The 21,445-nt window shown below is 41.6% G+C and overlaps 1 long non-coding RNA gene across 1 annotated transcript; it reads left to right on the top strand.

Annotated features, from left to right (window-relative positions):
- The first annotated feature begins 22 nt into the window (after window positions 1-22).
- On the top strand, window positions 23-18,880 carry LOC109436076 (uncharacterized). The gene is made up of 5 exons (XR_002136047.2): window positions 23-310; window positions 6,431-6,582; window positions 14,548-14,604; window positions 16,560-16,681; window positions 18,363-18,880. It is a non-coding gene; the product is annotated as an uncharacterized LOC109436076 (long non-coding RNA).
- Window positions 18,881-21,445: the final 2,565 nt, after the last annotated feature.

Consider the following 21,445-nt stretch of genomic DNA (forward strand, 5'->3'; position numbering starts at 1 on the left):
GCAGACGGACGGTTGACCTGCAGTGCAGGCCCCACAAAATCTTGGCAGCCCAGCCGGCAGCTCCGGAGCAAGCATTGCCTGGCAGAACACTCCCTGTTGGGAGAAAATACCAGGCTTTGTACTGCTGCCCAGCTCAGTCTCATGTGGGTTGGCCCAGGCAGGGCATGACCTCAGGGAGGTGGCTCTCCAAAGCTGAGGCCCCCTGCTGTGGAGCTGACAGCTACACAACGAGTGCTTCCTTGAAAAGGTTCTGGGTAGTGCCAAGAAAGGCATGAGGAAAGGGGCTATGAAAAGAAACAGATACCACTTGGTAAGTAACTGGGGACCCAGATAAAATCCTAGTTCTTCCTTTATTCAATCCGTGGTCCTGAGCCTGTCACCTCAGACTCACTTAAACGTTTGGGAGTCATTTCATTTATTCTTCTGACATATATTGACTGAATCTTTACAGTGTGCCAGGCACTGTGCCAGGATGTAATAGTGAACAAAACAAGGAGAACATCTGTCCTCAGGAAACCGACATTCCCAATGACCCCGAGAATCCATCCAGTGATTCAGAGTCGTCACGCCTGGCCTCGCTTGTGATGATTGTAACACAGTGAGAGCCATGGTCTCAATGCATATTGAGACAGACGGCAGGCTGGTGTGGAAACTGAGGAAATAATCAACTGGATTCATATGGTAACAGGAAGGAGGGAGCCACAGTGGGTTCTTGGTAGGAGTGCAAAGAGAGACGTGTGGAGTTTTAGACGGGCTATTCTAGCAGCAGGCAAGAACAAAAGTGCAGGAAAAAGGAAATGTTACTGCTGCAGCTCACCCTGCTCCTCACATGGGTCAAATAAGGGAAAATAGCTGAGGCCAGGTGTGGGGACAGAGCCAAGAGTGCAGTTTCCAGGCTCTCGGCCTCACGTGGAAAGGTGCTGGCTCAGGTAGTAGATGGCTGTCAGCTGTACCTGTTAGTCAATTGGCCACTGATATAACTGCCGTGACTGCGCTGGGGAGTGGGAGTTGGTTGGTTGGCAGAAAAGCAGGCAGCAGGTCGCACATCGTGTGAATCCAGCCTCCAGTGAGAATATAGTGGTATGACTCCCCTACCTATGGCTCCGTGGGTGTTCCTTTTTGGCCTCACCATGTCCTGCGTTCTTATGTGGGGAGCGGGAGCTGAGACCCCGCAGGCCTCCCCGCACGACACCAGGCCATACTGCCTATCCAGCTGTGTTAAATGTTCATTTTTGGTTTGTTTGCAGCCAAGTTATTGCCCATCGGTGGTAGCAAGGATTGGGGTTTTGGTTTTATGATCTATTTGGTGAGCTCTGTGAATGAATGAATGAATGAATGAATGAATGAATGAATGAATGAATGAATGAAATGTTGGGCAAGAGACCAAAAGGCAGCTGGTTTGTTAATGGGCACATCTTGCAGCTCTTGACTGAGGGCTAACAATGAACTGAAGATTTAAGCTCTCTGTGTCTGTTTGTCTAAACTTTGAATACTTTAAGTGTGCTATACTTGAAAAGACTCTTCTCTCAGAAACGAACTTAGAGACTTTTAAAGAATCCAGGTTCATATAATTAAGGTAAGGCAATTCACGATTATCTACCCCTTTTCCTCTGTGAAACAGAAGTTAGTTACTTTAGTAAAAAGTTACAATTAATATAAGTGGTTGCAACTACACTGAGAAGCAGTAGTGACAGAGATATACAACTGTGCATGTACTTTTGTTTTACAAGGTACTAAAGTAAAAGCAGTGTTTCACAAACGTTTTGGTCCCCCGCCCCCCTTTGACAGTCTTAGGACTTACTGAAAACCCCAAAGTGCTTTGATTTATGTGAATGGTAGCTTTTGATATTTGCCAGGTTAGAAATTAAGACCGAAAAATTTTAAATATTTGTGAATTCATTTGATGATAGCAATGATAAATGCATTGTGTGTTTAACATAACTAATGTCTTAGTATTATTATGAAATTAGTTCTGGCCTTCTGGGCCCTCTGACATCTGTCCTCAAGTTAAGTGCCAATTTGTCCCAGAATATGAAAGAGAATAATGAAGGACAAAACTTGGAAAGTGAATTTCATTAGCCTTGGTCTCTAATATGTGAGTCTTGGAAGAAGCTGTGTGGTGTGTTCCTATCACAGTTTGTTCAATTTTGATGGACTTGTGTGCTCATCTCCTTGGTTTACTGTTTATTGCCACCGCCCACAGCATGAATGGTTATTTTTTACTTCCTCTCTAATCTGCCTAGACAGCAAAGACTCTGTTTTTCCAGAAAAATTTTCTGTGCTTTATATGGACTTTATTATGTTCTTAATTTTTTTAAAAAAGATTTTATTGGGGAAGGGGAACAGGATTTTATTGGGGAACAGTGTGTACTTCCAGGCCTTTTTTCCAACTCAAGTTGTTGTCCTTTCAATCTCAGTTGTGGAGGGCACAGCTCAGCTCCAGGTCCAGTTGCCATTGCTAGTTGCAGGGGGCACAGCCCACCATCCCTTGTGGGACTCGAGGAGTTGAACCAGCAACCTTGTGGTTGAGAGGACACGCTCCAACCAACTGAGCCATCCGGGAGGCAGCTCAGCTCAAGGTGCCGTGTTCAATCTTAGTTGCAGGGGGTGCTGCCCACCATCCCTTGCGGGACTCGAGGAATTGAACCAGCAACCTTGTGGTTGAGAGCCCACTGGCCTATGTGGGAATCGAACAGGCAGCCTTCGGAGTTAGGAGCATGGAGCTCTAACCGCCTCAGCCACTGGGCCGGCCCTAACATAAATATTTTAGAAATGTATGCTTTATGGGAAGTCACTGGAGATTTGTGCCCTTGCTTTTCATAGTACAGAGGGTGCCAAAAAAATGTGTACACATTTTAAGAAAGGAAAAAACTGTATTAAAATTGTAATACTCAATCTATACCGATAACAAAAGATGAATACAAGTTACGTTTGACTTCTGCAATTAGAAGAGGTGCTCAAAGTGGTTACCATCAGCGTCCAGATACTTCTGATTATGGTAAACTGGTTGAGCAACACTGACCAAAGTGTTGACATCTCTTAAAATGTGTATACATTTTTTTGGCACCCCCGGTATGTTGAAACTTAAAGGAAACACTGACCAAAACTCTTATGAAATATTTCTGTTGAGTTTTACTATATTTGTCAGTCCTGGTGGTACTTTCCCTGGTGATATAAGACAACAGCAGTATAGAATTATCAGCCACAATCTCAGTTATTATTGTAAATGTTTACTTGGTCACAACCTTACTTCTTTAATTTAAATCTAGCATCTTCTAGGCCAGTGTTTCTCAATACACATCAGACTTACCCATAAAGTTTTATCAAAATACAGATGTTCAGAACCTGCTCCAGAACATACAGAATCTCTTTACTTGCTAATCTTGGTATATTGTGTATACTATGTCTTAGAATTATTATATATTGTATCTCAAGATTTTTTTCTTCGTAAAACAATTATTCTTTTTTGTAGATCAGATGTGGTATTTACTGGCTTCTTTGAAAATAGCCTTAATCATTGATCTTAAAGACATTTTGTCTAAAAAAATTTTCCTGGAATGGCTTAAAACCACAAACATTTATTATCTCACAGTTTCTGTTGGTCTGGAATCTGTGTGCAGCTTAGCTGGATAGTTGTGGCTCAGGGTTTCTCATGAGGTTGCATGTGGGGCTATAGTCATCTGAAGGCTAGACTGGAGCTGCAGGGTCCACTGCCAAGAAAGCCACTCACATGGCTGGTGGTTGGTGCTGGCTGCTGGCTGAGGCGTTTCAGTTCTCCTCCATGGGCCCTCTCATCCTCCAGAGCCTCTTTTACATGTGGCCTTTCCAACAGGATAGCCTGTATTTCTTTACTTATTGTCTGGGTTCCAATTGAGAGGGGAGTGCGGAATGCAAGTCTATGTTGGAAGCTGCAGTCTTTTTATAAACTAACCTCAGAGGTGATATCCCATCATTTCTGCCATATTCTATTTGTTAGAAGTGAGTCAGTACACCCAGGCCACACTCAAGGGGAGAGGATTACACAAGGGCATGAATACCAGCAAGTGGGATCATGCGGGACTGTCTTAGAGGCTGCCTGCCACACTGCCTCTAGGTGTGTGGGGTCCTAGACAAACATTTTTTCAAGACCTGTGTCTATATAAACAATTTGAATTAAAAAATATTTTACAGGGTCGGCCCGGTGGCTCAGGCAGTTGGAGCTCCATGCTCCTAACTCCGAAGGCTGCCGGTTCCATTCCCACATAGTCCAGTGGGCTCTCAACCACAAGGTTGCTGGTTCAACTCCTCGAGTCGCACAAGGGATGGTGGGCTCCGCCCCCTGCAACTAAGATTGAACACGGCACCTTGAGCTGAGCTGCCACTGAGCTCCTGGATGGCTCAGTTGGTTGGAGTATATCTTCTCTACCACAAGATGCTGGTTCGACTCCCGCAAGGGATGGTGGACTGCACCCCCTGCAGCTAGCAACCGCAACTGGACCTGGAGCTGAGCTGTGCCCTCCACAGCTAAGACTGAAAGGACAACAACTTGAGTTGGAAAAAAGTACTGGAAGTACACACTATTCCCCAATAAAGTCCTGTTCCCCTTCCCCAATAAAATCTTTAAAAAATATATATTTTACAGAATCATGGGTCCATAGGAGCTGTTGTGATTTATTGATGCACGTTTAGAACAGTGCAGAGTAGTACTTGTGTATTTGTTTACTGTCCAATCAATGCACTTACGGAATCCTCGTAGTTGTCCAGGCTCCATCTCTTCCTGTTCAGGTCCAGGAACCATCTCCTTATGTTCTTTATTGTCAGATGTGCCATTTCTGGCTAATTTTATCTCCCACCTCAAGAAGGTAGCAACACCATTGTTACTCAGAATGCCGTGGCTCTTTAGAACCTGTTTGTACTGGGAAAATATAGATCTTCTTGCCTCTATAGGTCCCTAATACCATTTCTTTAATGCTGGTTATGTCTTACTTGTAACACTGTATCATCCATTGGGCTGCCAATAAATACTGGCTTCTAATGACTCCTCCTTCAGAAGTTGTTATGGTGCTTTGTTGATAAGGTGATAAGGACCACGAAAGCAAGCAAGCCTTATGCAACGTATGCAGGAAAATGTGAAAAATACTTTATTTTCTGGTCATGTGAAATTTCCTGTTTGGAATTTTATAGCATAAATATAGAAAAACACATCTTGTAACTGTGTATTCTCTTGAACTCTTTCAATAATAATCACTGCATTCCTAGAATGAGATCTATTTCGAGTGTGAGTGCATCCCTGCCTTCCACATACCACCAGTGGGGAGGAAAGCAAGGGGCCCAAGGCAAAGTAAGAAGAGAAGTCCCATTTGTACAGAGAGTGTCCATTATTCATCTGGCATAGCTTGAGACGGACCTGGGGGAGCATGATGTCACCACGTGGATGAGCCAAGTGAGCCCATTGGAGGTGTGAAGCGATAGTCACGAAAGTCGTTGGAGCAGGTAGCCATGGACCAGAGGACCCCCTAATACATGGTGCAGAGCCTGTGAAGGAAATGACTCCTAGCTGCCAGCAGCAGAGGGACAGACAGGGTAAAGGCGCCTGTCACCACCTCTGCCACCTTTGGGTGCTCTAGACTAGACGAGGCCCCACAGTTGGAATACTGACAGGTGAGAGCTGATACACAGTCCACACATGCGGCGTAAAGCCAAAGGTTGGCAGTGGCTTGTTCAGACCTAGGGCTTTGAAAATGGCCTGTAAACGACATGAATGAGTCACTCAAAATCAGCATGTCACCACCATACTGATTCCCGTCTCATGAGATCCTGTGAAAGAAAGCCACACCAGCCAGTGGGAGCAATCCACTTGCCAGGTCACCCCCCTGGAGCTAGCCATGGAGCCCCGGGACAGCCCCATATGTACAAGTACCAGAGTTCATCAGGGGATCTGTCTGACCCCATACACAGGACAGAGGGTAAGAGAGAACATCAAAAAGGAGAAGTGGGGATCACTTCTGGCCCCAGCCAGTTCCGGCCACCAGAGGGAGTTTTAGACCACATTGAGGAAGGCACACCAAAGCATGCGGCCCCCTGCAGTTCAGCGCCGGAGCAGGGTTCCTACTTGAACTGCTTGTAGCTTGGGGCAAGGTATACTAAGTTCCATATCATCTTTCATTAGGAACTTATTCAAGAACTGTTATCTTGTAATAGTGTGCTGGGTTTAGAATATGTCTGTGAATTCTTTGATCTTCCTCCATTTAAAAGATGGTGCTTAATTCCCCTCCCCATGAGAGTGGGCTAGACTTAGTGACTCACTTCTAATGAACAGAATTTAGGGATGTGACAGTGTGTAACTGCCAAGACTGGCTCATAAAAGACAACAAAGCTTTCTCTCTCTGTCTCTGTCTCTGTCTCTCCTCCCCTCTCTTCCTCCCTCTTCCCCCCCACACCTCTCTCTTAGACCACGTGCTCTGGGGGAAGCCAGCTGCCATGTCGTGAGGACATATCAAGCAGCCCTATGGAGGGGCCCATGTGGTGAGGAGCCAAGGCTTCCTGCCAACAGCCGTGTCCGTAAGCTTGGAAGCAGACCCTCCTACCCAAATGAGGCTTCAGGTGAGACAACAGCCCCAAACACCCTCCTAGTCGCCACTTGTGCGAGAGCTGGAGCCAGAACCACCCAACTAAGGCGCTCCTGGACTCCTGGCCCTCCAAAAATGTGTAAGATAATAAATGTTTGTGGTTTCAAGCCACGAAGTTTTGGGGATAACTTGTTATACAACAAAAGATAACTAGTACAAACACTATTGGTTAAAACTGTTCAGTAAAACTTAAAAAATCAGGTCTCCAGTTCAAGGGTGGGGTGAAGTGATGAAAACATGGGGACTATATTTAGCCTTCTGAAGTGGAAAGATCTTGTTTAAGTTTGTCAACGGCTACCATATGTATAGAAATTGGACTAATTACAAGTCTGTGTCATTTTAAAAGCCCCCCCAAAGAACTATTCAATAATTCTCAGTAACCATGAGTAATTGGATATATTTAAAATATGAATTGCATTTAAAAACTATAATTAAAAAAGTATAATAAAACTTGCAAAGAGTTTATTCTTGTTTTACTCCCAGCTAATCTGGCTAAGTGGTTGTGTATGTTTTTGTACAGCGGTTGCTTTCCACTGACTCACTTAAAGACTCAGCAGAGCTCTTATGCAGGTTGGTGGAGAAGGTGGAGCCAAGAGATGTCAGGAGCTAGGGTCCCTGCATCAGGGATTGGAGGAGAGCCACCTGCCCATCATCAGGAATACCCACTGTAGGCTTTACTGCTCCTTGGAATCACCTCCCAGGGCTAGGATGAGATGAACATAGCACCTAGAGCGCAAAATTTAAGGAGGTGCTTCAACTGATGAATACATAAATAAAATGTGCTCTATCCCTATGATGGAATAGTATTCAGCCATAAAAAGGAATGAAGTATTAATGTATGCTATAATGTAAATGAATCTCAAAAACATCACTTGATAAGGGATCAAATATATGGTGATGGAAAGAGAACTGACTCTGGGTGATGAACACACAATGTGATATATAGATGATGTATTACAGAACTGTACACCTGAAAGCTATGTAACTTTACTAATAATTGTCACCCCAATAAATTTTAATTTAAAAAAATCACTTGCTATGGAGAACCAGAGGTTGCCAGGGAAGCCCAAGAAGAGCTGGAAAATGAAGACAACACAGAGAAGGCAAAGCTGAGGCATGTGGGCATTCTGAATGTTGGTGGTATTATTATCCGAGCCCTTGGATCCAGCCTTGTCTAAAGTCGAACTACACCTGAACTTCACGGTTGTATGATATAGGTCTGGAATTCAGACAGAATGTGTCAGCAATGATGGCTTGTCTCTGCCCCTCCATATCTGGGGCCTCAGATGGAAGATCAAAGGCCAGGGGCTTGATTATCTAAAGGCTCCCTCATTCGTGTGTGGTGACTAATGGTGGTTGTAGCCTGGGCCTCAGTTCGTCTCTATGTGGGCATCTCCACGCTTCCTCACAGCATGGTCGCTGGGTTCCAAGGCCAAGCATCCTGAAAGAGAGAGGTGGAAGTTGCATCACCTTTCCTGACCTAGTTTTGGAAGTGATGTAGCGTCTCTTCTCCCAAATCCTATTCATTGAGACGGTCACAAGGTCCTCCCCAAGTTCAGATGGAGAAAAAATATATTCTGCTTCTTCATGGGGAGCAACAAGTTTCTGGAAAGGCACGTGGGACCTGAAATATTGCTGTGACCATTTCTGGAGATTATAATCTGCCATGAAATACCGGGCAAGTTGCTTCACCTCTCTGGGCCTGTTTCCTCTAGAGTAACATGAGGATAATAATAGTGTCTATATTGTAGAGAGACAATCACATGAGATAATGCATATAAAATACTTAGCACAGTGCCAGCAGCATAGTAAGTGCTCAGTGAAAATTAGAAGTTATTGTCAATAATCATTGAACAATGAGGCATCTTGATACATCTGAAACAGACTGTTGTGGGTTGAATTATGTCCCCCCAAAAGACATATTTAAGTCCAAACCCCTGGTACCTGTGAATGTGACCTTATTTGGAAATCAGGTCTTTGCAGATCTAATTAAGATGTAAGTTAAGGTGAGGTCATAGAAGATTAGGGTAGGCCCTATATCCACTGTAATGCAGGGAATCATGCGGGGTCTCTGCTCCCGCTCCCCACATGAGAACGCAGGATATGGTGAGGCCAAAAAGGAACACCCACGAAGCCATAGGTAGGGGAGTCATACTACTATATTCTCGCTGGCGGCACTATAGTCTCAATGGAGGCTGGATCCACACTGTCCGCAACCCGCCATCCTAACTGCAATCCGCGCTTGCCAGCCCAGCCGCCATCTTCTTGCTAGCCCCCATTTTTTCTGCTAGCGTAGCCTCAAGCAGTTATATTAGTGGCCAATGGCTCACTGGTTACAGCTGACGGCCAACTAGCCACAGCTGATGGCCATCCAATCACAGTTGATGGTCATTTACTACCTGAGCCAGCACCTTTCCATGTGAGGCCGAGAGCCTGGAAACTACTTTCTGGGGCTCTGTCCCCACATCCACTCACTGGTATCCTTATGAAAAGAGACAGAGACACACACAGGGAGAATGCCATGTAACTGTGGAGGCAGAAGTTAGAGTTATGTGTCTGCAAGCTATGGACCACCAAGGATTGTTGGCAACCACCAGAGGCTGGAAGAGGCAAGAGAGGATCCTCCCCTATAGGTTTCAAAGGGAGTATGGCCCTGCCAACAACTTCGTTTCAGACTTCTAGCCTCTAGAACTGTTAGAGAATAAATTTCTGTTATTTTAAGACAAGAAAAAAATCTCAGCAGACATTTACTGAGAGCCTCTTCTGTGCCAGGCGCTGGGAATACAATGGTGATTAAGGCAAGGACCCTGCCCCGAGTTGCTGGCAGCAATACGGACAGTAAAGCAATGAACAGAGTGGCTTTAGAATGAAGGCATGGTACTCTGTAGGAGAGGCTCTGGGTTGGGTGTCCCCAAGACCACCCCCAGATTTGATGACTTGCTCGGAGGACTCACAGGATTCCATGTAGTCATACAGCTGTGATTTATTACGGTGAAAGGACACAAAACAGAATCAGCAAAGGGAAAAGGCACACAGGCAAAGTCTGGAGGGAACCAGGAAGAAGCTTCTATGACGTTTCATACAGGACACACTTAATTCCTCCAGCAATGAACTGTGGCAACACATTTAAAATATTGTCTACGGGAAAACTTGACTGAGCCAAAGAGTCCAAGATGTATCGGGGGCCAGTCACATAGGCACGCTTTGGCTAGTGTGTACCAAAGTCCTAGAGCGCCAGAAGGAAAGCAGGTGTTCAGCATAAACCACAGTGTTTGTATAAAGTTTAGGTACAGTGAGCCACTCATCATTTAGAGAGCGGTGGGAACCCTCGCAAAATCTGGGTTCCCAGATGCCAGCTGTATTAGCTCAGGCTGTCATACAAGATACCACAGATTGGGTGGTTTAAACGGCAGAAATTTGTTTTCTCACAGTTCTGGAGGCTAGAAATCCAGGATCAAATACCACTAGGATTGGTTTCTGGTGAGGACTCTCTGGTTTATAGATGGCTGCCTTCTCACTGTGTCCTCACGTGGCCTTCCTTCTGTGCATTCATGGACAGAAAGAGATCTGTGGGGTCTCTTCCTCTTATAAGGACAAGTTCTACTGTGCTTCCCCGAAAGTAAGACCAGGACTTATATTAAGTTTTGCTCCAAAAGACACGTTAGGGCTTATTGTCATGCGGGAGTCCCTGCTCGCTGCACCATTTGTCAGGCAGGGCGGCCTGCAGGGTCTCCACACAAGAACGCATGACATGGTGAGGCCAAAAAGGAACACCCACGGAGCCATAGGTAGGGGAGTCATACCACTATGGTCTCACTGGAGGCTGAGCCCACCGGACGCGCGACCTGCCGTCCACCTTTCCGCCAACTGACCGACCAACGACTCTCCTCCACTCACCTTGACTCTGTTCTTCTACTCTCTTCCGCTCTCCTCGGCTCTCCTCGGCTCCTCGGCAATCCTCGGCAGTCCTCGGCTCTCCTCCGTAGCCGCAGCAGTTATACCAGCAGCCAATAGGGCTAACCGGCCACAGCCGACGGCCAGTCAGCCACAGCCGACGGCCATCCACCACCCGAGCCAGCACCCTTCCATGTGAGGCCGAGAGCCTGTAAACTACTTTCTGGGGCTCTGTCCCCACACTTATGTTCAGGGGGAGTCATCCTGAAAAATCATGCTAGGGTTTATTTTTCAGTTAGGTCTTATTTTTGGGGAAACACGGTATTAGATTAGGGCCCCACCCTTATGACCTTATTTAACCTTAATTTCCCCCTTAAAGTCCCCATCCTCAAATATAGTCACTTTGGAGGGTTAGGGCTTTAACATATACTTTTGGGGAAGGGGCTACAATTCAGTCCATAACACTAACCAAGGGCCAACCTTGCAAGCAGGCCTTTCTAAGGACAAGTCTCAGGCCTGCTGTTAACTCTTTCCTGCACAAGCTCTATACCAGATTCTGGAAGTCTTGAAATGGCTGCCAATTACATTGCTTCCTGGGAAGCAGGAGGTCCCATTTGGTGCTTGTGGTCCAGATTAAAATGGTTCTTTCCCCGTTGATTAAGAACCTTCCTGCCACCTTGGCCCTGATGTAGGACTATTTCTCTCTGAGTCCCCAAATGATGTAGGGGACTTGTGAGTGAGTGAGTGCCGGGATCGTGTCTCGTGAAGCCGAAGAATGGAAACATGGACCAGGGAGAGGCAAAGAGTTTTAAAAAGAAGATAGTTTATTGAAAGCAAAGTGTCAGATCTCCCGAGCGGGAGGGGGTCCCAAATGGGGGTGCCCCGTGACTGAGGCAAAAGCTCTTACTTTTATACCTTCCCTTGCTTGGTTGGGGCAGGAGAGCTGGCGCCTTTTTTTTTTTAAGGTATTTATTTATTTTTTTATTGGAGAATATTGGGGAACAATGTGTTTCTCCAGGGCTCATCAGCTCCAAGTCATTGTCCTTCAATCTAATTGTGGAGGGCGCAGCTCAACTCCAAGTCCAGTCGCTGTTTTCAATCTTAGTTGCAGGGGGTGCAGCCCACCATCCCATGCGGGAATTAAACCTGCAACTGTGGGCACAGAGCCAGGAGTGCAGTTTCCAGGCTCTCGGCCTCACGTGGAAAGGTGCTCACTCGGGTAGTTAATGGTCATCAACTGTGATTGGATGGCCATCACCTGTGGCTAGTTGGCCGTCAGCTGTAACCAGTGAGCCATTGGCCACTAATATAACTGCCGTGGCTATGCTAGCAGAAAAATGGGGGCTAGCAAGAAGATGATGGCTGAGCTAGCAAGCGCAGATTGCAGCTAGCACTGTGGATTGCAGCTGGCAAATGAGGTTGGTTGGCAGAGAGAAGTGGACGGCAGGTTGCGGATAGTGTGGCTCCTGCTTCCTGTGTCTCCAACCCAGCCGCCAGCGAGACTATAGTGGTATGACCCCTATCTATGGCTCCGTGGGTGTTCCTTTTTGGTCTCACCATGTCCTGCGTTCTTATGTGGGGAGCAGGACCAGAGACCCCCGCATGACACCCTGCATGACAGCAACCTTGTTGTTAAGGGCTTGCACTCTAACCAACTGAGCCATCCGGCCGCCTCTCCAGAAGCTCAGCGGCAGCTTGTTGTCTTCAATCTAGTTATGGAGGGCGCAGCTCACTGGCCCATGTGGGAATTGAACCGGCAATCCTGTTGTTCGGAGCTCGTGATCTAACCAACTGAGCCATCCAGCCGCCCCAGCTGGCGCCTTTTAATGGAATTTGTCTACTAGGTTTGTTCTGTTAGCCCATCCTGAAGGGATTAGCAAAATAACCTATTCTTATCTATCAGATCTGTTTGTCAGGCCAAAAGTAATTTTATAATTAACCTCAAGGCCTTGTTACATTTTGTCTTGGAGCGAAGGAGTGATTTCAAAACCTGGAGTTTCAGAATATGGCTATCTTTTGTTAATTCCACCATGGACCTCCCTGTCTACCTAAAAACATGCTAATTAACCTGTCTGGGCCCCAGCTGACAAGACCAGAAGTTGAAGGGTTAGCAGGAGGCAGCCGTACATGGAAACAGACTAATAACCCATGCCAATAGAGGCACCATATTGTGTGGCTGTGATCAAAGCCTCTCTTTGGGAAGTGACATGAGAGGGAGGCATGGTGGACATCAGTTGAGTCAATGGGCTTTGGACAATTTGAAGTTCAAGCTGGATTTGACTTCTGGATCCGAAACTCTTATTGGCATGACCTATGCAGCTATTTAATAAATATTTGAAGACTGTTTTAAATGAATGTTTACCCTTGGTGAAATTAATGCTCTAAGTCTTGGTTTCATCATCTGTAAAAGTTATGATGATGATAATATTCTCACCAAATTGTTCAATAGATTGAACAATTTAATGTAATTAAAGTCCTTTTTCATGATGTCTGGCTCAGTTAGTGCTGGAAAAAAAGACAACCAGCATTAAATATAAATGGTCAGGGAACAGAGGACTGAACTAAGGGCCATATGAATGTGGATGATTTCCCACTGATGCTGTTATTCTGGGGCTGCTCTAAGCCATCAGCTTTGGAAGTGATGGAATTCCAAATCACTGGGTGGATGATAAACCGATAAGAATATTCCTGAAGTGCAGGTGTTTAACATCTGGGATTTTGTGGTTACATTGTTCTAGGTTCAAATTCTGGATCTTCCTGTTTTGTCAGGTAAACATCTCTGCATCTTACCTCAAGGATAAGATTATCTTATCTGTGAAGTAGGAATGATACTAATGGCATATGCCTCAATCAGTTTTTGTAATGCTATCACATCAATAAATGTCATCTATTATTAGCAAAAACAAAAAAAAAGAAAAAGAAAAAAAAAAGAATATTCCCGATCTTACCATAGTCTCATGAATCCTTGTAACAAACCTCCAGCACTAATAACGTTATTATATTTGCAGTAGTTGGATTCTTGGAAGCCTAAAGAAAAGGAGTGCACAAATGAACACTAACTGAAAACATGTCATGGCCAGAAAGCTAAGTATGACATTGTTTAAAGTTTAACACTGGAGATCCAGAATGACTCCACGAGCACTTACAGTGCTAAAGGGAACAGTTCATAACAACGCTATAACTGTCATAAATCTGAATGTACTAAATAATAAAATGGCAAGATGCAAAAAGTATAACCTCCAGGAAATGAGAGAAATAGATAATGGGAACACAACAGCAGCAGATTTTAACTTAACCTTTGTCAGCCTAGGATAGACCTAGTAGACACAGCAAAACAGTATAATTAATAAAGCTCTAGCAAGCTTATTTTCTTATCCATGAATACATCTTGTCGGTGACTATGGAACATTAATAATCATTGACCCTTATCGTAGGACACAAAAGTTCAATAAATTCAAAAAAGAAGAATGGATACACACCATATTCTCTGACCATAATGCAATAAACTTTGATTTCTTTTTTTTTTAAATTTATTGGGGTGACAATTGTTAGTAAAATTACATAGATTTCAGGTGTACAATTCTGTATCATATCATCTATAAATCCCATTGTGTGTTCACCACCCAGAGTCAGTTCTCCTTCCATCACCATATATTTGATGATTTCTTTTAAACAAAAACAAAAATCTCAAAACTCCAATAGCTTAGAAAATTTTTTAATATCTCTACTAAGCTACTCTTACATCAATGTATAAATAAACCAAAATTTGCAGACCATCTAGAGTAATAATATTGAAAAAATCTTTCTGTAATGCAAATGTTGCATATCAAAATGTATAAGATATAGCTAAATCTGATCTCAGAGCAAAACCGTAGTTTAAGATAGAATTTACAAGATATAGTTGAAAAGTTCCTAAATATACCCAAAACAAAATCAATAGGAAAATGATAAACTGTGGGAAATATTTTCAATACTTGAGAGACAAAGGGTGTAGTATTGTGATTTATATTTCTCTTACACATTTATATTTGGTCTTTGTCCACAGTTCCTGGCTCACAGTTACCGAAACCCTTGGAATTTCCTGAGTGATGGAGTGATAAAGGTATCTCTTGTTATGTAAAGGAAGTGATTTTGGAAATCTCTAAGGCTGGGGGTTGGTTGCCAGGGGAAACCAACCAAGTGATTAGAGACTTGGAACTTTCCCACCCCTTGGCCTCCGGAGATGGGAGAGGGGCTAGAGAGATTGAGTTCAATCACCAAAGGCCAATGATTTCATTAGTCATGCCTCTGTAATGAAGCCTCCATAAAATTCCCCCCAAAAAGGATGGGGTTTGGAGAGTTTCCGATTTGGTAAACACGAGGAAATTTGGGGAGAGCGGTGCACTCAGAGCATGGAGCCTCTGCCCTTTTCCCATATCTTGCCCTATCTCTTCCATCTGGCTGTACCTGTGTTATATCATTTTACAATAAAGAGGTAATCTAGTAAGTGATGTTTCTCTAAGTTCTGTGAGCCACTTTAACAAATTAATCAAACCCAGGTTGGGGGTTGTGGGAATCTCCAATTTATAGCCAGTCGATCAGAAACATTGCTGATAACCTGGTCTGGTAATTGGTGTCTGAAGTTGGCAGGCGGGGCAGTCTTGGTCTGAGCCCTTAAACCTGTGGAATCGGATGCGATCTCTCCGTAGATAGTGTCAGAATTGAGTTGAATTGTGGGACAACCAGCTTGTGTCAATGAATCGCTTGTTTGATGTGTGAGGAAACCCTCCCTCCCCACAATGGAATTGGGTCCAGAACCCAAAGGAAAGGGTTAATTTCTTTAATTTATAAATCAATAAGAAAAGACAAAAAATGGATAGAAAACAGACAAAAGACATAAATAGAAAGTTCACAAAAAAGAAAGATAAATAGCCAATTAATATGTGAAAATATGCTCAACTTCATTCATAAGAAAGTCTAACCAAACAATGAAATATTATTTTCACTTTTCAGATTGATAAAAATTTATGTTTTCTAATATCCAGTGTAGACAAGGGTATAAGGAAATGTGATAATATACAGTAGGTGGAAGTATAAAATTAAACAAGAGTTTTGGAGGAAGTTTGGCAATATTTATCAAAGTTTTCGATTTATACATGTTTTGATCCAAGAATTCCATTGCTAGGAAGTTATTTTTTAAATATAAAAAGTAGCTAACTACATATTTTTAATGGAAGGATAAAATTTAAAAATATATAAATAGCTGTTTGTTTTTTAAGTCAAAAAGGGAAGATAAAATGGTTTCCTATGGGAAGAGGGAGGGAGGGAAGAAAGGGGTGGAGACAGGGAGAGAAGCTAGATCTGAATATACCATATTATTGTTGTATTTGAAACCATGTAAATATAATAATTATTATGTGATATAATTATATTCTATTTTAAAAGTCTTGTATACCCTAAAGTAAGGAAGTTATGGAAGATTACTGGGGTCACATCAACCAAGCGTAAAAGGCCCTCACTGGCCGAAGATGGAGTGATTTGAGCATCAAAAAGAATAACTGCAATGGATTGAAATACCTGAACTACCCATGAGATCATAATGATGCTAAAAAATGTAATTGGCCACCTTTGGAGGATGCTGGTAAACCAGAACATTATTCTGAAAGCTGGAGAATAAACAGAGAGAGTAACTGACTAGCTAATTGATACTAAAGAATTATTGTTGAATTTTTGAGATACGATAATGATGTATGGCTAACTTGTTCAAAAGAGTTATAGTTTAGAGCCACATCTTGAAATATTTATGGGTGAAATGATATGCTATCTGGGTTTGCTTCAGAATAATCCAGTAGGGAGGGGGAAGTAGGTGGAGACTATAGAGGAAACAAAATTGGTTGTGAATTGATAACTGTTGAAATGGGATAATAAATGCATGGAGATTTATTATATTATTCTCTCTACTTTTCTATATGTTTGAAATTTTCCAGAGTAGAAATATAATTTTATGGAGGCAAAACTATATTGAGAGCCTGACTTTGGCCCACTCTGCTAACCATAATGTCTTAAATTTTTTGTTAGTTTACTTTTGTTTTAGAAAACAAAAAGAGAGGGAAGTCATGAAGTCTTGTCTACCTAAGGGAGAACCAGAACTGCTACAGAGAGAAGGGGACTTACACGCAATGTCTTTAAAAAAAAAATGAGTAAGTTTTTGCCTACAATTCCAGGCCAAATATGGGGTGTGGGCAAATGGGTGACCTAGAATTCTATGTCATTTCTGGGAGAACTGAAAAGAGCTTCTGGAGCCAGATAGCCTGGGTTCAAATCTTGGTTCTGCTGTTTATTTCCTGTGTGACTCTGAGCAAGTTATTCAACCACTCTGTGCCTCAGTTACTTCATCTGTAAAATGGGGATGATAGTACCTACCTCATGGATTGTTGTGAGGATGAATGGACTAATATGTGGAGAGTATTTAAAACACTGAGTGACTGGCACATAGTAAGCACTCAGTAAGTGTTGGCTACTGTGATTATAGTTGTTGTCAGAGTGTATAGTACAAGACAGACTTGATGAGGGATGAGACTGGAGAAGTAGGTAGGCTTACAGGTTACAGGAAGGAGTGTGTCTTCTATTTGGCAGGGAGTCATTGAAGGGTTTTAAGTAACGCTAACAGCTAACACTGCTGAGTGAGGATAGAAACTTCATTTCTCACAAGTGGTTAAAACCTGAATTTCCTACATGTGCAATTAACTATGAAATGGTTCAGGGCAAGTTGAGAACCTCTGACTGTGTTTTGAACTGCTGTTTCCTTAACAGTAAGTGGGTGCCATGGCTTTGGGAATTGGCTCCCACTGGTGACATGACTCAGGATTGTATGAAACTAGGACCTCTAAAACGTCATCGAGTCATATTTCATGCAAGATCTGTGTATACACATTATATAATTAAAGTAGTATGTTGTGTATGTTTAACGCTAGCCCTCGATTAAGGGCACTGTACTTGTAAAAAGCATAATTCCAGTAATCAAATTTTAGTTTTATTTTGGCAAATGAGAAACATACACAAAAGTCTAGAAAGCAGCAAAATGAACATTCCGTACCCATCACCCAGCTCCAACTGTTATGGACTCGTGGCTAATCTTATTTCATCTATATCCCACCCCACCCATAGTGGACCCTCAGATATTGTGAAGCAAATCCCAGACATCATATTATTTCATGTAGAAAATGTCAGTATGTGTTCCCGAAAGATAAGGACTCTTTAGAAAATCTAACCCCAATAACATTTTCTCAGCTAAAAACTAATAATTCCTAAATATTGTTAAATATCACTCAGCCTTCACATTACCTTGAATATATATATTCATAAGGATGCCCCGTGCCTCCATAATTAGGCACATACTGTAGGTCCTCTCTCTCTTTGTGATGCCATCAGTCATTGATAAGCAGTGCCTAGATCCATTTATTCACAAGGGATTACAAAATAGAATGTTCTGATCTCTAATTCCTTCTTCATTCATTAGCCCTGATATATCTATAAAGGAGAATTTCCCCTAGCCAACTTTTTGGCTAGTATAAGAAAAACAGGTTACATGCTTGATTCTTTCCCTGTATTTACCAGTTTTCAGTATAAAGAGTTGTTTTCCAAGCATCTTCCAAAGGTGACTAATGAGCCACCTTTATTTGTGTCGTTGTGAACTTGTGGATTTTAAGCATGTTTATATTCAATGGGGTTCGAGCCATTGAAATTATAATCCTTGTTGATGCTCGAATTGTCCCATCTCTAATCAGCGGGACCATCTTCAGCTTTGTCTTCAGGAGCCTTTTCTCAGGACTCCTGGACTTTCCACTCTAACAAAGCCTTCCTTTCTTTTTGGTATTGCAGGTTCATCCTGTTCTCCCACATGGCTTGATGCTTTGTCAGAGGTTCCTCTTGGGGACAGTGTTGCTCCAGAAATGCCAAGAAGCCTATACTCCCTCACCCCACCCCCATCTACATGCCCTTTTCTTCCACCCTTCGGGTCTGAAAACAATGCCACCTATCCTTCTGGAAAGCTGGCTGCCTGCTGCCTGGTTTACGGGGAAACCTGCTCACTACTGCTGCACTTGCCTTTCTTCTTCGAATCAGAAATCAATCTGAGGTCTAAACTGCAAACTTACACATCATTTCTGGAATTCCATTTCTACTTTACCTAGGCTTTGTGAGTCCGCACTAGTTAACTCCACATTAGGTCCTGCAAATTTCCCGTGTTGTCAGGAAATCCTGGAAGCTAAAGGCCTGGAGGAGGGCATCATCTCACAATAGTGTTTTCTCTAACCTTTAGAAAAGTCATCCATGCTTTTTGCAAGTTTTGAAGAAAAGAAAGAACTATGTTGTAGAAATAAATGGCAACATAAACCCAACATCCTAGCAATGTCTCATTTCTGTACTTTACATTTATGTATTTCTAAATGTTCATGTTTATATTTACATAAATGTATTTTTATAAAATTGGGTTCCCTTGTATTCATCATTTTGGATCATACTTTTTCACTTCTCTATGTACTGTTATATGCAGTTTTCCAGTAACAATAACTTGTGAATATATATTTTATAATTTTAAAATAAAAATGTAATACTTGATTATAGTGAAAAATTCAGAAATACAGTAACAAAATAAATATTTCAAATCTTAACCCAACTTTCTAGAAATATATCCAATATTATCGAATTGATTTGCATAATTTCAGCCTATATCTATTTACAATCATTCAATTACATCTAATATATGAGCATGGATACAGAATGCCCAGCGTTCATCAGTACAATCCATATAACACTCATCACTCATCTTGTAAGATAATATTTAAGTATATGTGTGCATAATTACAAACAATAATACAGTATACATTTTTCCTTTTACACAATTAAGATCACATCATATACAGTGTTCCAGTCCCTCAATTCATTACTTACCCTCAAATTATAACAATATTCCATACAGTTATTCTTAAAGTGCCTGCTATTTATGTTTTTATAGATTTTTAAAAAACTACTGTTTATTCTGATTGAAAAGCTAATATATTCTTTTGCAAAGTTTAGAAAAATTTTAAATGATAAATAAACTTATTTACTTTTATCCCTCATAAAATTACATGTATAAAAATTTAGGTGCATTTCATTTTATGTATATATAATATTTATATTTCACATAAAAGTGGAATTGTTTTCTATACAGTTTTATATATAATATTTCCGCATTAGTCATGTTATGATCATTACATGTTTTTATTCCAAAAATTATCCAAAAAATGGAAGTCTAAACAGGCTAATCCTATTCCTCAGACCTAATGACTCCTTAATTTAATAAGCAATATGATTTAATTTAAATAGTGTTAGGTTGGTGCAAAAGTAATTGTGGTTTAAAAGGTTAAAAATAATTGCAGGAGCAGCAGGTTGTCTTATCTTAGAGCGTGGTGCTCTTAACAACAAGGTTGCCAGTTCGATCCCCACAAGGGCCACTGTGAGCTGCGCCCTCCACAACTAGACTGAAACAACTACTTGACTTGGAGCTGATGGGTCCTGGAAAAACACACTTAAATTGAAAAGTTTAAAAAAAATAATTGCAAAAACCGCAATTACATTTGTACAAACCTAATAGTATAAACTCAAATTTTAATCTACCCATAGATAGATGTAAATATTTTTATAACAAAATATCAAATATAAGTACATTTGTTTCACTTCCTGGATTGATTTATGGGCTTTTAGTCCCTTTTTTCCCTCAATGGCTTGGATATTACATTTTCTTTTCCTATTTTAATGTTCATATAGAATTCTTAACAAACTGAAACTATATTTTCCTACCAATAACTAAACTGGATCAATATCTCTGTCGTCTTCTTTTTAAGAGCTCAATGTATCACTTTAACAAGAACAGATTCGTTGTCACCACATGACACTCTTCTTCCTCCCATCTCTCATGTTAATATTTTTGGTAATTTAATTTCTAGCTTATCAAAAGTGTAAACTATGTAATTATTATCTTTTTTGATAGTTAATGTTTATTTGTGTATACCAGTATTCTATACCAATTTCTTTGCTTACTTTTGTCCTTTGAATCCAATTACTTTCTTTTGTTATTTTTCTGTTAGTTGGATCCATCCTTTAGTATATTTTTCACCTAGGGTCTCTGGGCATTGATCATTGAATCCCTTATTTGTCTGATCACAACTATATTTTGTCCTCATTCTTGAAGGTTAACTAGGTACTGACATAGATCTAGATTTAAAGATATTTTTGAAGATATGACTCCAGTCATACAACAAGGATTGATTGTCTACTGTGTGCCAGGCACTGTTCTGGGGACTGAATCTATCAGAGGAAAATCAATAAACAAACAGCTCTTACTTTCTCCACCCAATCGAAAGAGAAGTGAGATATCACCTTGACCCTTATTCTTGCAAATTTGATCTATTTTTTTTCTGGGAATGAATCTCAGTGTACAGACTCTAGTGTGCAAGAAATATACTAGAATTAACTTCTGTTTCTTTTCTTATTTTATTCCCATCCCTCCACCCCACTCCCCTTTGGCAATGATCAGCTTGTTCTCTATATCTATGGGTCAGTTTCTGTTTTGTTTTATTTATTCATTTGTTTTTTTAGATTCCATAAGTTAAACCATATGGTATTTGTTTTTCTCTGTCTGACTTATTTCACTTGGTATAATACCCTCTAGATCCATCCATGTTGTTGTAAATGGCAAGATTTCATTTTTATTGCTGAATAATATTTCATTATAGACAGAGGGTGCCAATAAGTATATATACATTTTAAGAAAGGAAAAACACTGTATTATTAATATATACAGATAACAAAAGATGAATACAAGTCACGTTTGACTTCTGCAATTACAAGAGGTGCTCAAAGTGGTTACCATCAGCGTCCAGACATTTCTGATTACAGCAAAACTACTGCTTGAGCAACGT

This window comes from Rhinolophus sinicus, chromosome X (assembly GCF_036562045.2).
Source record: "Rhinolophus sinicus isolate RSC01 chromosome X, ASM3656204v1, whole genome shotgun sequence".
NCBI lineage: Eukaryota > Metazoa > Chordata > Mammalia > Chiroptera > Rhinolophidae > Rhinolophus > Rhinolophus sinicus.